This window comes from Anabrus simplex, chromosome 5 (genome assembly GCF_040414725.1).
Source record: "Anabrus simplex isolate iqAnaSimp1 chromosome 5, ASM4041472v1, whole genome shotgun sequence".
Lineage (NCBI taxonomy): Eukaryota > Metazoa > Arthropoda > Insecta > Orthoptera > Tettigoniidae > Anabrus > Anabrus simplex.
The window spans coordinates 423524210-423541142 of NC_090269.1; positions in this window are offsets into that span (position 1 = coordinate 423524210).

Here is a 16933-nt window from a genome sequence, read left to right on the forward strand (position 1 = left end):
TGGGTTGCAGCCAAATAGCTATCAGATTGCCGAATTTCAAGTTCCTACCTCACTTGGTAGTGGGCAAACATTAATGTCAGTCAGTGAGTGAGTCAGTCAATTAGACTTGTGGCTTTATATATATAAGATAAGATAGAGTCGGGCAATGTGCACGCTGAATAGTGCAGGCTTTCGTTTGGAAATTTATTGCGAGCAAACGGTGCATCGTATCGCGGTACGGTTTGCGGCGTTAGGCGACCCTTTTAGTGGTCTATATTACTGTCTTTGGCGCTTTCTCCTACCCCGCATATTTATGCCATAGAGGAGGTGAACGTTTCGATCCATGTCAAATTTCGCCCACTTTTCACAAATTGAAAAATAATTTTTCCAACTTGGCAGACAGCTACAGTGTTGAAACTTTGCAGGCAAGTTGACGATGAAACGGCCTATAATTTCGGTTATTTGAGGTTTTACCGTATCTCAACGGGGTTCGCCATAAATTGCTTAAGAATCATCAATTAGGCCGAAATTTCAGTAGTGTTTCCACATGTACCCTCCGTTTTCCCATACTTGCAAGGCAGCTAGAATAACGAAAGTCGGTCTACATATGGCCAATGCCGTTGCCAAGGAGCGTGCTGAATTTCGTTCATCTATCTATCATACGAGTGTGTGAATCAGAAAATAATTTATGGAAATTTAACAAAATTTTGCGAAACCGGGAAAATGAAGCTCAATCTAAGGTAGAAGGGGTCGAGATACGACAAAAAGTCATAAGACCAAAGTTGTAGATCTCTTAATTTTAGGAGTCGAAAGTGCAATCCGTTCATTGATAGCAATTACCGTTCGGCCACAAGAGAGCTCGAAACGAAAGCCTGCACCGTCCTATATATTGATTCGGTGGGAGGGGGTTAATTATTAAAAATTTTAGCTTTTCGGATTTTTTCCAGGGGTTACAGCCTAATAACTATCAGGTTGCCGAATTTCAAGTTCCTAGCTCATCTGGAAGGGTCTAACACGAAATTTCTTTGATTGGGCGGAAGGGGGGCTAAATATAAAAAAATTGTACTTTTTGCAATTTTTCCTTGGGTTGCAGCCTAAAAGCTGTCAGACTGCCGAATTTCAAGTTCCTACCTCATCTGGAAGGGTCTAACACGAATATTTACTACGACATTTTGATGGGCCGTAAGGGGGGCTAAATATGAAAAATGTCAACTTTTTTGAATTTTTCCTTGGGTTGCAGCCAAATAGCTATCAGATTGCCGAATTTCAAGTTCCTACCTCACTTGGTAGTGGGCAAACATTAATGTCAGTCGGTGAGTGAGTCAGTCAATTAGCCTTGTGGCTTTATATATATAAGATAAGATAGAGTCGGGCAATGTGCACGCTGAATAGTGCAGGCTTTCGTTTGGAAATTTATTGCGAGCAAACGGTGCATCGTATCGCGGTACGGTTTGCGGCGTTAGGCGACCCTTTTAGTGGTCTATATTACTGTCTTTGGCGCTTTCTCCTACCCCGCATATTTATGCCATAGAGGAGGTGAACGTTTCGATCCATGTCAAATTTCGCCCACTTTTCACAAATTGAAAAATAATTTTTCCAACTTGGCAGACAGCTACAGTGTTGAAACTTTGCAGGCAAGTTGACGATGAAACGGCCTATAATTTCGGTTATTTGAGGTTTTACCGTATCTCAACGGGGTTCGCCATAAATTGCTTAAGAATCATCAATTAGGCCGAAATTTCAGTAGTGTTTCCACATGTACCCTCCGTTTTCCCATACTTGCAAGGCAGCTAGAATAACGAAAGTCGGTCTACATATGGCCAATGCCGTTGCCAAGGAGCGTGCTGAATTTCGTTCATCTATCTATCATACGAGTGTGTGAATCAGAAAATAATTTATGGAAATTTAACAAAATTTTGCGAAACCGGGAAAATGAAGCTCAATCTAAGGTAGAAGGGGTCGAGATACGACAAAAAGTCATAAGACCAAAGTTGTAGATCTCTTAATTTTAGGAGTCGAAAGTGCAATCCGTTCATTGATAGCAATTACCGTTCGGCCACAAGAGAGCTCGAAACGAAAGCCTGCACCGTCCTATATATTGATTCGGTGGGAGGGGGTTAATTATTAAAAATTTTAGCTTTTCGGATTTTTTCCAGGGGTTACAGCCTAATAACTATCAGGTTGCCGAATTTCAAGTTCCTAGCTCATCTGGAAGGGTCTAACACGAAATTTCTTTGATTGGGCGGAAGGGGGGCTAAATATAAAAAAATTGTACTTTTTGCAATTTTTCCTTGGGTTGCAGCCTAAAAGCTGTCAGACTGCCGAATTTCAAGTTCCTACCTCATCTGGAAGGGTCTAACACGAATATTTACTACGACATTTTGATGGGCCGTAAGGGGGGCTAAATATGAAAAATGTCAACTTTTTTGAATTTTTCCTTGGGTTGCAGCCAAATAGCTATCAGATTGCCGAATTTCAAGTTCCTACCTCACTTGGTAGTGGGCAAACATTAATGTCAGTCAGTGAGTGAGTCAGTCAATTAGCCTTGTGGCTTTATATATATAAGATAAGATAGAGTCGGGCAATGTGCACGCTGAATAGTGCAGGCTTTCGTTTGGAAATTTATTGCGAGCAAACGGTGCATCGTATCGCGGTACGGTTTGCGGCGTTAGGCGACCCTTTTAGTGGTCTATATTACTGTCTTTGGCGCTTTCTCCTACCCCGCATATTTATGCCATAGAGGAGGTGAACGTTTCGATCCATGTCAAATTTCGCCCACTTTTCACAAATTGAAAAATAATTTTTCCAACTTGGCAGACAGCTACAGTGTTGAAACTTTGCAGGCAAGTTGACGATGAAACGGCCTATAATTTCGGTTATTTGAGGTTTTACCGTATCTCAACGGGGTTCGCCATAAATTGCTTAAGAATCATCAATTAGGCCGAAATTTCAGTAGTGTTTCCACATGTACCCTCCGTTTTCCCATACTTGCAAGGCAGCTAGAATAACGAAAGTCGGTCTACATATGGCCAATGCCGTTGCCAAGGAGCGTGCTGAATTTCGTTCATCTATCTATCATACGAGTGTGTGAATCAGAAAATAATTTATGGAAATTTAACAAAATTTTGCGAAACCGGGAAAATGAAGCTCAATCTAAGGTAGAAGGGGTCGAGATACGACAAAAAGTCATAAGACCAAAGTTGTAGATCTCTTAATTTTAGGAGTCGAAAGTGCAATCCGTTCATTGATAGCAATTACCGTTCGGCCACAAGAGAGCTCGAAACGAAAGCCTGCACCGTCCTATATATTGATTCGGTGGGAGGGGGTTAATTATTAAAAATTTTAGCTTTTCGGATTTTTTCCAGGGGTTACAGCCTAATAACTATCAGGTTGCCGAATTTCAAGTTCCTAGCTCATCTGGAAGGGTCTAACACGAAATTTCTTTGATTGGGCGGAAGGGGGGCTAAATATAAAAAAATTGTACTTTTTGCAATTTTTCCTTGGGTTGCAGCCTAAAAGCTGTCAGACTGCCGAATTTCAAGTTCCTACCTCATCTGGAAGGGTCTAACACGAATATTTACTACGACATTTTGATGGGCCGTAAGGGGGGCTAAATATGAAAAATGTCAACTTTTTTGAATTTTTCCTTGGGTTGCAGCCAAATAGCTATCAGATTGCCGAATTTCAAGTTCCTACCTCACTTGGTAGTGGGCAAACATTAATGTCAGTCAGTGAGTGAGTCAGTCAATTAGCCTTGTGGCTTTATATATATAAGATAAGATAGAGTCGGGCAATGTGCACGCTGAATAGTGCAGGCTTTCGTTTGGAAATTTATTGCGAGCAAACGGTGCATCGTATCGCGGTACGGTTTGCGGCGTTAGGCGACCCTTTTAGTGGTCTATATTACTGTCTTTGGCGCTTTCTCCTACCCCGCATATTTATGCCATAGAGGAGGTGAACGTTTCGATCCATGTCAAATTTCGCCCACTTTTCACAAATTGAAAAATAATTTTTCCAACTTGGCAGACAGCTACAGTGTTGAAACTTTGCAGGCAAGTTGACGATGAAACGGCCTATAATTTCGGTTATTTGAGGTTTTACCGTATCTCAACGGGGTTCGCCATAAATTGCTTAAGAATCATCAATTAGGCCGAAATTTCAGTAGTGTTTCCACATGTACCCTCCGTTTTCCCATACTTGCAAGGCAGCTAGAATAACGAAAGTCGGTCTACATATGGCCAATGCCGTTGCCAAGGAGCGTGCTGAATTTCGTTCATCTATCTATCATACGAGTGTGTGAATCAGAAAATAATTTATGGAAATTTAACAAAATTTTGCGAAACCGGGAAAATGAAGCTCAATCTAAGGTAGAAGGGGTCGAGATACGACAAAAAGTCATAAGACCAAAGTTGTAGATCTCTTAATTTTAGGAGTCGAAAGTGCAATCCGTTCATTGATAGCAATTACCGTTCGGCCACAAGAGAGCTCGAAACGAAAGCCTGCACCGTCCTATATATTGATTCGGTGGGAGGGGGTTAATTATTAAAAATTTTAGCTTTTCGGATTTTTTCCAGGGGTTACAGCCTAATAACTATCAGGTTGCCGAATTTCAAGTTCCTAGCTCATCTGGAAGGGTCTAACACGAAATTTCTTTGATTGGGCGGAAGGGGGGCTAAATATAAAAAAATTGTACTTTTTGCAATTTTTCCTTGGGTTGCAGCCTAAAAGCTGTCAGACTGCCGAATTTCAAGTTCCTACCTCATCTGGAAGGGTCTAACACGAATATTTACTACGACATTTTGATGGGCCGTAAGGGGGGCTAAATATGAAAAATGTCAACTTTTTGAATTTTTCCTTGGGTTGCAGCCAAATAGCTATCAGATTGCCGAATTTCAAGTTCCTACCTCACTTGGTAGTGGGCAAACATTAATGTCAGTCAGTGAGTGAGTCAGTCAATTAGCCTTGTGGCTTTATATATATAAGATAAGATAGAGTCGGGCAATGTGCACGCTGAATAGTGCAGGCTTTCGTTTGGAAATTTATTGCGAGCAAACGGTGCATCGTATCGCGGTACGGTTTGCGGCGTTAGGCGACCCTTTTAGTGGTCTACATTACTGTCTTTGGCGCTTTCTCCTACCCCGCATATTTATGCCATACAGGAGGTGAACGTTTCGATCCATGTCAAATTTCGCCCACTTTTCACAAATTGAAAAATAATTTTGCCAACTTGGCAGACAGCTACAGTCTTGATACTTTGCAGGCACATTGACGATGAAACGGCCTATAATTTCGGTTATTTGAGGTTTTACCGTATCTCAACGGGTTTCGCCATAAATTGCTTAAGAATCATCAATTAGGCCGAAATTTCAGTAGTGTTTCCACATGTACCCTCCGTTTTCCCATACTTGCAAGGCAGCTAGAATAACGAAAGTCGGTCTACATATGGCCAATGCCGTTGCCAAGGAGCGTGCTGAATTTCGTTCATCTATCTATCATATGAGTGTGTGAATCAGAAAATAATTTATGGAAATTTAACAAAATTTTGCGAAACCGGGAAAATGAAGCTCAATCTAAGGTAGAAGGGGTCGAGATACGACAAAAAGTCATAAGACCAAAGTTGTAGATCGCTTAATTTTAGGAGTCGAAAGTGCAATCCGTTCATTGATAGCAATTACCGTTCGGCCACAAGAGAGCTCGAAACGAAAGCCTGCACCGTCCTATATATTGATTCGGTGGGAGGGGGTTAATTGTTAAAAATTTTAGCTTTTCGGATTTTTTCCAGGGGTTACAGCCTAATAACTATCAGATTGCTGAATTTCAAGTTCCTAGCTCATCTGGAAGGATATACCCCGAAATTTTAGTCCGATACTTTGATTGGGTGGAGTTGGGCTAAATAGGAAAAGATTCAGCTTTTTGCATTTTTTCCTGGTGTTACAGCGGAATAGCTATCAGATTACCGAATTTCAAGTTCCTAGCTCGTCTGGAACTGAAGGGTCTGACCCGAAATTTGAGTCCGATATTTTGATTCCGTGGGGGGGGGGCTAAATACAAAAAAATTTAACTGTTTGGAATTTTTCCTTGGTTTACAGCCTCATATACATCAGGTTGCCGAATTTCAAGTTCCTAGCTCATCTGGAAGGGTCTAACACGAAATTTCTTTGATTGGGCGGAAGGGGGCTAAATATTAAAAAATTCAACTTTTTGAAATTTTTCCTTTGGTTGCAGCCTAATAGCTATCAGACTGCCGAATTTCAAGTTCCTACCTCACTTGGAAGTGGGCAAACATTAATGTCAGTCAGTGAGTGAGTGAGTGAGTCAGTTAGCCTTGTGGCTTTATATATATAGGATAAGATAGTCAAGCAATGTGCACGCTGAATAGTGCAGGCTTTCGTTTGGAAATTTATTGCGAGCAAACGGTGCATCGTATCGCGGTACGGTTTGCGGCGTTAGGCGACCCTTTTAGTGGTCTACATTACTGTCTTTGGCGCTTTCTCCTACCCCGCATATTTATGCCATACAGGAGGTGAACGTTTCGATCCATGTCAAATTTCGCCCACTTTTCACAAATTGAAAAATAATTTTGCCAACTTGGCAGACAGCTACAGTCTTGAAACTTTGCAGGCACATTGACGATGAAACGGCCTATAATTTTGGTTATTTGAGGTTTTGCCGTATCTCAACGGGTTTCGCCATAAATTGCTCAAGAATCAAATTAGGCCGAAATTTCAGTAGTGTTTCCACATGTACCCTCCGTTTTCCCATACTTGCAAGGCAGCTAGAATAACGAAAGTCGGTCTACATATGGCCAATGCCGTTGCCAAGGAGCGTGCTGAATTTCGTTCATCTATCTATCATATGAGTGTGTGAATCAGAAAATAATTTATGGAAATTTAACAAAATTTTGCGAAACCGGGAAAATGAAGCTCAATCTAAGGTAGAAGGGGTCGAGATACGACAAAAAGTCATAAGACCAAAGTTGTAGATCGCTTAATTTTAGGAGCCGAAAGTGCAATCCGTTCATTGATAGCAATTACCGTTCGGCCACAAGAGAGCTCGAAACGAAAGCCTGCACCGTCCTATATATTGATTCGGTGGGAGGGGGTTAATTGTTAAAAATTTTAGCTTTTCGGATTTTTTCCAGGGGTTACAGCCTAATAACTATCAGATTGCTGAATTTCAAGTTCCTAGCTCATCTGGAAGGATATACCCCGAAATTTTAGTCCGATACTTTGATTGGGTGGAGTTGGGCTAAATAGGAAAAGATTCAGCTTTTTGCATTTTTTCCTGGTGTTACAGCCGAATAGCTATCAGATTACCGAATTTCAAGTTCCTAGCTCGTCTGGAACTGAAGGGTCTGACCCGAAATTTGAGTCCGATATTTTGATTCCGTGGGGGGGGGCTAAATACAAAAAAATTTAACTGTTTGGAATTTTTCCTTGGTTTACAGCCTCATATACATCAGGTTGCCGAATTTCAAGTTCCTAGCTCATCTGGAAGGGTCTAACACGAAATTTCTTTGATTGGGCGGAAGGGGGGCTAAATATTAAAAAATTCAACTTTTTGAAATTTTTCCTTTGGTTGCAGCCTAATAGCTATCAGACTGCCGAATTTCAAGTTCCTACCTCACTTGGAAGTGGGCAAACATTAATGTCAGTCAGTGAGTGAGTGAGTGAGTCAGTTAGCCTTGTGGCTTTATATATATAGGATAAGATAGTCAAGCAATGTGCACGCTGAATAGTGCAGGCTTTCGTTTGGAAATTTATTGCGAGCAAACGGTGCATCGTATCGCGGTACGGTTTGCGGCGTTAGGCGACCCTTTTAGTGGTCTACATTACTGTCTTTGGCGCTTTCTCCTACCCCGCATATTTATGCCATACAGGAGGTGAACGTTTCGATCCATGTCAAATTTCGCCCACTTTTCACAAATTGAAAAATAATTTTGCCAACTTGGCAGACAGCTACAGTCTTGAAACTTTGCAGGCACATTGACGATGAAACGGCCTATAATTTTGGTTATTTGAGGTTTTGCCGTATCTCAACGGGTTTCGCCATAAATTGCTCAAGAATCAAATTAGGCCGAAATTTCAGTAGTGTTTCCACATGTACCCTCCGTTTTCCCATACTTGCAAGGCAGCTAGAATAACGAAAGTCGGTCTACATATGGCCAATGCCGTTGCCAAGGAGCGTGCTGAATTTCGTTCATCTATCTATCATATGAGTGTGTGAATCAGAAAATAATTTATGGAAATTTAACAAAATTTTGCGAAACCGGGAAAATGAAGCTCAATCTAAGGTAGAAGGGGTCGAGATACGACAAAAAGTCATAAGACCAAAGTTGTAGATCTCTTAATTTTAGGAGTCGAAAGTGCAATCCGTTCATTGATAGCAATTACCGTTCGGCCACAAGAGAGCTCGAAACGAAAGCCTGCACCGTCCTATATATTGATTCGGTGGGAGGGGGTTAATTATTAAAAATTTTAGCTTTTCGGATTTTTTCCAGGGTTTACAGCCTAATAACTATCAGGTTGCCGAATTTCAAGTTCCTAGCTCATCTGGAAGGGTCTAACACGAAATTTAAATCCGATATATTGATGGGGCGGAAGGGGGGCTAAATATGAAAAATGTCAACATTTTTGAATTTTTCCTTGGGTTGCAGCCTTATAGCTATCAGACTGCCGAATTCCAAGTTTTCAGCTCATCTGGAACGGAAGGGTCTAACCCGAAATATGATTCCAATATTTTGATTCGATGGGGGGCTAAATACAAAAAATTTGAACTTTTTGGAGTTTTGCCTTGGGTTACAGCCTAATAGCTATCAGATTGCCGAATTTCAAGTTCCTAGCTCATCTGGAAGGGTCTAACACGAAATTTTAGTCCGATAATTTGATTGGGCGGAAGGGGGGCTAAATATGAAAAATTTCAACTTTTTTGAATTTTTCCTTGGGTTGCAGCCAAATAGCTATCAGACTGCCGAATTTCAAGTTCCTACCTCACTTGGAAGTGGGCAAACATTAATGTCAGTCAGTGAGTCAGTGAGTGAGTCAGTCAATTAGCCTTGTGGCTTTATATATATAAGATAGCATAGATCCAGGCAATGTGCAGGCTACACAGTGCAGACTTCCATTTGAAAATTTATTGCGGGCAAACGATAAGTCGTATCGAGATACGGATTGCGCCATAAGACGTGTCTTTTAGTCACCTACAGTACTGTCTGAGGCATTTTCTCGTATCTCGAATATTTATGCCACTGAAAGGGGTGAACGTTTCGATCCATATCAAATTTCGTCCGCTTAACACCAGCTGAAAAATAATTTCGCCAACTTAGCAGACAGCTAGAGTCTTGAAACTTGGCACACAGATCGACGATGAAACGGCCTGTAGTTTTGGTTATTTGAGGTTTCGCCGTATCTCAAATGGCTTCACCATAAATTGGTTAAGTATCATAAATTAGGCAGAAATTTCAATAGTGTTTCCGCATGTACCCTCCGATTTGCCATACTTTCATGGCAGCCAGAATAACGAAAGTCGGTGTACATATGGCCAATGCCGTTGCCAAGGAGCGTGCTAAATTTCGTTCATCTCTCTATCATATGAGTGTGTGAATCAGTAAAATAATTTATGGAAATTTAACAAAATTTTGCGAAACCGGGAAAATGAAGCTCAATCTAAGGTAGAAGGAGTCGAGATACGACAAAAAGTCATAGGACCAAAGTTGTAGATCTTTTAATTTTAGGAGCCGAAAGTGCAATCCGTTCATTGATAGCTATTACCGTTCGGCCACAAAATAGCTCGAAACGAAAGTCTGCACCGTCATTCAATTTGGCTTAATATTCCGAATTTTTTAATGGGTAAAATATTAAATATTTGAACTTGTTGCAATTTCTACGTCAGTTTCAGGGTAGGAGCTAGATTTTTGCCAAATTTCAATATTGTAGGGTACTGCATCATGGCGTCCGCCATTTTGTTTGGGGGGCGGGGGGCAAAAATTAAAAATTTGAATTTTTGGGATCTTTTCCGTAGCTTACACGCTAATAGCTGTAACTTTGCCCAATTTCACATTTCTACCACATCTGGAAGTGGCCAATCATTTATGTCAGTGAGTGAGTCAGCCGTACGGCTTTATATAATAGAGAAGTGGAATGTAGTAATATAGAGTGGAAAGGTTCTTTGATATGTTATGTTGTACAATTGGCTGATGAAGGGATTGGAAGAGTCCCGAAACATGTACCTAAAATAAATACGTGATTAATAATTAATTGTTACACTGACCAGCCAGAACATTATGACCATCTACCAACTATCGATAAAAACCAGTCCATGCGATAGCAGCGTCACCTGACGAGGAATGACTGCTAGTCGGACACACGGACGGTGCACGTACTAGGCTATTAATAAGCGTGTTGTCCGCGTGTAGAATGGGGAAGGCGTGCGATGTATCTGAGTTTGACTGAGGGCAGATTGTGATGGGCCGGAGGATCGGCACGAGCATTTCGGGTGTTCGAGGAGTGCTGTGGCGAGTGTCTTCAACAAGTGGCGAAACCAAGGTGAAACCACGTTCAAACGTCGAAGGGTTGGGACGCGACCCTTCCTTACAGATGTCGAACGTCGTAGGCTGGGGAGACTGGTAAAACAGGACATGTGGCGAACTGTGGCGGAACTAACATCAGAATTTATTGCTGGGAAGAGTACAAGTGTGCCTGAACACACAGTGCACCGAACACTCCTAGGAAGAGCCTCTGCAGCTGACGACCCATGCATGTGCCAATGTTAACACCACGACATCGGCAAGTACGACTCAAATGGGCACGTGACCATCGTCACTGGACGTTGGCGCAGTGGCAGAGAGTCGCACGGTCGGATGAATCCCGATACCTTCATCCTGCCGATGGGAGGGTGCGAATCCGTCGTCTTCCAGGGGAAGACCTGTACTGCGGGGCGGAAACAAGCTGGCGGCGGCTCAATCATGCTCTGGGGAACATTCACGTGGGTATCCATAGGTCCAGTGGAGCTCCTGCAAGGCACCATGACAGCCGAGAAGTGTCGTACACTGGTTGCAGAACACGTACACCCCTTTCTTAACGATCATGTTTCCCAACGCCAGTAGCATTTTTCAACAAGATAATGCACCATTTCAGAAGGCCAGGAGTGTGAGAGAGTGATTCGAAGAACACAGTGGCGAGATGTAATTGATGTGCTGGCCCCCGTTTTGCCAGATCTTAACCCGATCGAACACATCTGGGATGTGATCGAACGTGGCGTCATAACTCATCGTCCCCCTCCCCGTAATTTACGGGATATGGTGACTTGTGTGTGAAAATGTGATGCCAACTCCCTCCAGCGACCTACCAAGGCCTCATTGGTTCCATGCCAAGACGCGTGCCGCTGTTATCCGTGCCGAAGGTGGACATACCCGCTATTAGGCAGGTGGTCATACTGTTTTGGCTGATCAGTGTATGTGAGTATTGATAAGTCGGACCATTATAATATATAATAAAAGCATACATGCCAGTTTGAATTACATCGTAAAATATCAAAAATAAAATGAAAGAAATTAAAATAATAAAACAATTGCAGAAGCGAATTGTAGAAAAGAAACTGAAGTAAAGAAAAATTACGAAAACAAGAAAAAATAGATTGTAATCGTTAAGCAAAATGTACAGATTTCCATCAGGTGGAAATGTATGTACATGCCGATGATATGGTTCTAATATCCCAAAAAAATGAACAACTATAGGAAGCTTTCAACCGATTAATAGATTGGGCGAGCAGGAACGACCTAACAATATTCGAAAGGAAGACAGTTATAATAATATTTCGGTGGGGTGGCCTAATATGCTCAACTGATGTTATATATTTCCATGGGACAAAGCTTGCAATTGAGAACCATTTCAAATATCTTGGCATTACCTTACAGAGTCACAGGGATACATTCCTAGTACATGTACGAGAAAAGGTTTCAGCTGCAAGTATTGTGATGAGTGACATTCCGCATTTAAACCAACTTTCTCTAGAAACAGTGCTTAAAGTCTTCAGGATCAATATCCTACCAATTGTGATTTATGGCCTAAATTATATATTGGATCACCTAACCTTGAGAGGCATGAGAGAAATCGGAAAGGTGAAGGCCAAAAATTTAAAGAGACTTCTTTGCATCTCCAAATATACACCTTCGAGGCTGGCTAATGAGTTAACGAGAGAGTCTTTCTTCATAGAAGATTTGAGATCCAAGACGATGCTACCATCTAATTCAAAAAGTGAAGCACTGTTGCGAGAGATGAAAGAGAAGAAGAAACTAATGTAGTTGGAGTTCGGTTCTACGGAAGTTATGACTTCTGATGAGTGGATACAGTCAGGATTTGAACTGAGACACACTGTAACACGTTCTGCAGTGCACGGATTTCACCACAGAATTTGTAATAACAAGAAGTTCCATGAACCGTCTCCAGAAGGTATATGTGAATGACGTCAACAATTTTGCGTCAAATATCGCGAATTACAGTGTACAGACAGGGTGTTATCAATTACGCAACTATGTAGTGAGAGATTGACTTACCATGTTACTTTAATATTGTCTTTATTTCTCATGTATATGGCCGTTAGCTGTTATAAATATCAATAAATATATCAATTCGGGAGGATATAGGCTCACTTGTAATGACTGTAAAATGATTCTATGGCAAAGACTGAACGGACACTAACTCAGCGATATCAAGAACATTTCAATCTTAATATTCAGCTTTTGCAGAACATATTTGTGATAATAACCATAATTTTCAAGGCATTGAGAAGGACATGAAATTAATTTTAAAAGTGAAAATAATGAAACATTTATGACACAAGAAAAAAGAACCTGATTTTTAAACAATGAAACAGCTATTAGCAACATACTGCTTACAACCTTGAGATGACGCAATGTTACGAGCTACGTCTGTTCATTGTCTGCCCAACAACTTCATCAGAATGTCCAGCCAGCCCTTCTAATGGAATTTCATATAATAAAAACAACATTATGTTCAGACACCCTGCCTTTCGTTTATTTTTTTTCTCAGTTTGTCACCTTGGCTCGATTTTATCTTGATAATACAGCCATGTGGATGAGTATGTTTTCAATAATGAACTGAACATTTGCGTGCAGATACGACTGTTTGATTTTAATAATAATTCAGAAATACAGTAACTAAATTATCATCGTCATATTTTGTAATACTTTCCTTTAATTTTTAAGGGAACAGAATAGTTCTGTGCCCTTTTTATGCAAAGTTGATGCAGTACGCTGTAGAGTTCACTCTAGCATCCACTCACATTAATGAATACTCTCTTTCCAGTTGATGGCTGTTCATGCACGAACACAATTCAGCCGTGAAATAATTCACTCACCAATTCATGCAGTCATTCATTCATTCATTCATTCATTCATTCATTCATTCATTCATTTATTCATTCAAAATGTATGCTGTAATTGTGGGTGACACAAAAGTAGGCACTCCTACAACTTAGGTAGGGTAAGATACATGTCTGTCCTCGAATATATAAATCTGTTGATGTCTAGGCATGACGAATAGAATACCAAGTGTGATCACTCTGCTCTCTTAGTGGTCCTGCCGGAGTGTGGCGCTGCAGTCTCAACGATCCAACTGCAACGACACGTGCGTCCAATTGTCGGCGAGCGTGCGTGAAGTCGTGGTGATAATTTCAACGCCTATTAGTTTGTTTTAATATTATCCGAAAGTCCGTGTTAGTATCTGTGCAGTGCTTTGTGTGTGCAATCAACTAGTTCTCTATTATTTCGGGAAAATGTCGTACTGTTTCGTTCCTGGTTGTAAATCGGGTTACGGGACAAAGAGTGATGGTAGACGATATTTTACACCGTCAAAGGAAAAAAATCTGTCCGCGAAGTGGGCTAGAGTTATTCCGCGGAAAGATAAGCAATTGTAGACCAAAAGCAGAATATGTGACCTGCGTTTTTTGGCAGATTTAATTATAAAGATGGACTGTTTCGTTGTGAATGGTGAAAACGTTGAACTTCCTCGTGTGACGTGAAAAATAAAACCAGGAGCGGTACCTCATATATTTTCAAATTTACTGAAATACCTATCCACTGAGGTAAAATCGCGAAAGGTACCCAGTAGTAAGAGGATAAGGAACGAGAATCACGAAGTGAGTGAAGCAGTGATGACAACAGTAGGCGGGGAAGTTAAAGTTCAAGGTCAGCCTAGTTGTAGTCACTTTCAGGGTCAGTCTAGTTCTCTTACCGATGCCGAAAATATAATATTATCTCTCAGAAAGCAACTAAAGAATGCAACTCGTAATTAATGCGAGCTAAATGCAGTCTTTCCTCAGCCAAAGCTAGGATTAATTTCCTACAGGGGCAGATTAAGAACACCGAATTTCAATTTATAGATTGCAAATTTCTTAGTAAGAAGCAGAAAATTATTACACTGTGTAAAAGAAATGTCAAGTAAAATCTCCCAATGGTATGAAGTACAGTAGTGATTTTCTTTTAGAGAGTTTATTGCTTAGAATAACATCACCTAGAGGATAGGATATAGGCATAATTTGTTACCTCTTCCCCCACAAAGCCATTTGAGGAAACTCTGCAAAGGACTTAAGTCCCTATGGTGTAAATCCTCATTGCTTAAGTGCTATTTCAGATTATTTTAAGGATGAAATGAACGGTACGGGACAGTTATATTCGATGAGGTTAAACTAAGATAACAGATTCAATTTAATGTGGAGCGATAATTTTTACGAGTGTCTTGACTAGATTGAGGCGATTTCAGTTGTGCCATCAGGAGTTGGCTGTTGTATTGAACACACTTTGGACATTACTCCAAAATTGGTCTCCCACTATAGTGCCGATTTTTCTTCAGAGCGGGAGAAATCCGCAGAGAAATGCAAGCTCGACAATCTGCTAAATCAATCAATCAATCAATCAATCAATCAATCAATCAATCAATCAATCAATCAATCAATCAATCAATCAATCAATCAATCAATCAATCAATCAATCAATCAATCAATCAATCAATCAATCAATCAATCAATCAATCAATCAATCAATCAATCAATCAATCAATACTGATCTGCATTTAGGGCAGTCGCCCAGGTGGCAGATTCCCTATCTGTTGTTTTCCTAGCCTTTTCCTAAATGATTTCAAAGAAATTGGAAATTTATTGAACGTTTCCCTTGGTAAGTTATTCCAATCCCTAACTCCCCTGCCTATAAAAGAATATTTGCCCCAGTTTGTCCTCTTGAATTCCAACTTTATCTTCATATTGTGATCTTTCCTACCTTTATAAACGGCACTCAAATTTATTCGTCTACTAATGTCATTCCACGCCATCTCTCCGCTGACAGCTCGGAACATACCACTTAGTCGAGCAGCTCGTCTTCTTTCTCCCAGTTCTTCCCAACCCAAACTTTGCAACATTTTTCTAACGCTACTATTCTCGTAAACTATCGAAAGTGGCCTCAAACTAGTTTTGATGAGTAATTTACTTCATTTAATTTATTTGAGAAAAGTGTCAATGTTATTTACAGTCTGGTGTATGTTTAATTTGCTCTGTTTAAAAAGGATTCTTTAAGTATGTAAAGCACAATATTGCTTTCGCTTTTCGTAATGTTTCATTTTATTTCGTGTGTTCTCTTATCAAAGTTCAAATATATTTCTTCGTGCGGACTGATAATATTATTTATAACTCTCTGACAGTATTATTCATGTGTTGTGTTTGATTATTGGCGTATCATTGTAATTTCCCATTAAATCAGCTGACCGGGTAGCGTTGGGGTTAGGCTCCACTAGCGCCGCTCTGCGGGAGAACGCTTGAACTAGGTGAGTGATGTCACTTGGTATTCTATTCGTCATGGTCTAGGACAAAATAAATAAATAAATAAATAAATAAATAAATAAATAAATAAATAAATAAATAAATAAATAAATAAATAAATAAATAAATAAATAAATAAATAAATAAATAAATATCTTTAAAGAAAACCTACAATTATAAATTGGATTGAAATAGTTAGAAAGTTCAATTGTAATGTTTATTGTAGTAATAGATAAATAGGAGTAAGGAAAGGATGCCTGTATCAAAACACATTTTGGCAGGTTCAAGTGATCCGAAACTTGCGGATGGGATGGGATGGGATGGGAGTATTCTATTCTATTCTATTCTATTCTAATCAGTGGCGTATACTGACGGCTACCAAGGCTATCAGTGAAACCCAAACCTCAATTCAGAATGGTGGAGGTCTAAAGCACATTATAATGTACGCACCTGACACATTGTTCCTTTTACAAAACTGAATGCAGTGAGAAAAACGTCGCATGTATTTCTGAGAACAAGGCATTGGAGACATATTGCAGCCCAGACTCTTGTTTCTCTCCCCTCGACTCGCCCGACGCGGCTCGCTGCTGTATATCAGATAGGTCCGTCAGATCGCCACTGCTATCAACCATGCGTTACTCATCGTATATACTTCCTCACCTCTTACTTCTGACTTAATTATATAAATACCAGAGTGCTGGTATTTCACTCCCGTTTACTTCTACATCCTTGTAGGAAGACGCTGCAGGGCGGCTATCATAGGAGCAATATAGTTTTCTTTTTATTGGTGGATCTCCGAAGAGGTCATAAACACCCAGTCCCCAAGCCAGGCAAATTAAGAGTGTGAGGGGGTTGATTGTGAAAATTGAACCGCAACCATCGGACCAAAGGCAAGCATTCTATCCATTCAGCCACAAAGCCGAAATTTAATTTGCTAAACCTTAGGCTGTCCACTGATCAGGAGTTGAGCATTGACAGTAGCAGAGGCCAACACAGCAGGCTTCTCCGTTGGTTATTGGCTGCAGCTGAAAATGCTGCAGGCTTGACGTTCACTTAACCAACCATCGAAAAGGGGTAACCTAAGTCTACTGGTAGGCCACGTCTTGATTCCAGCATACACCACTGA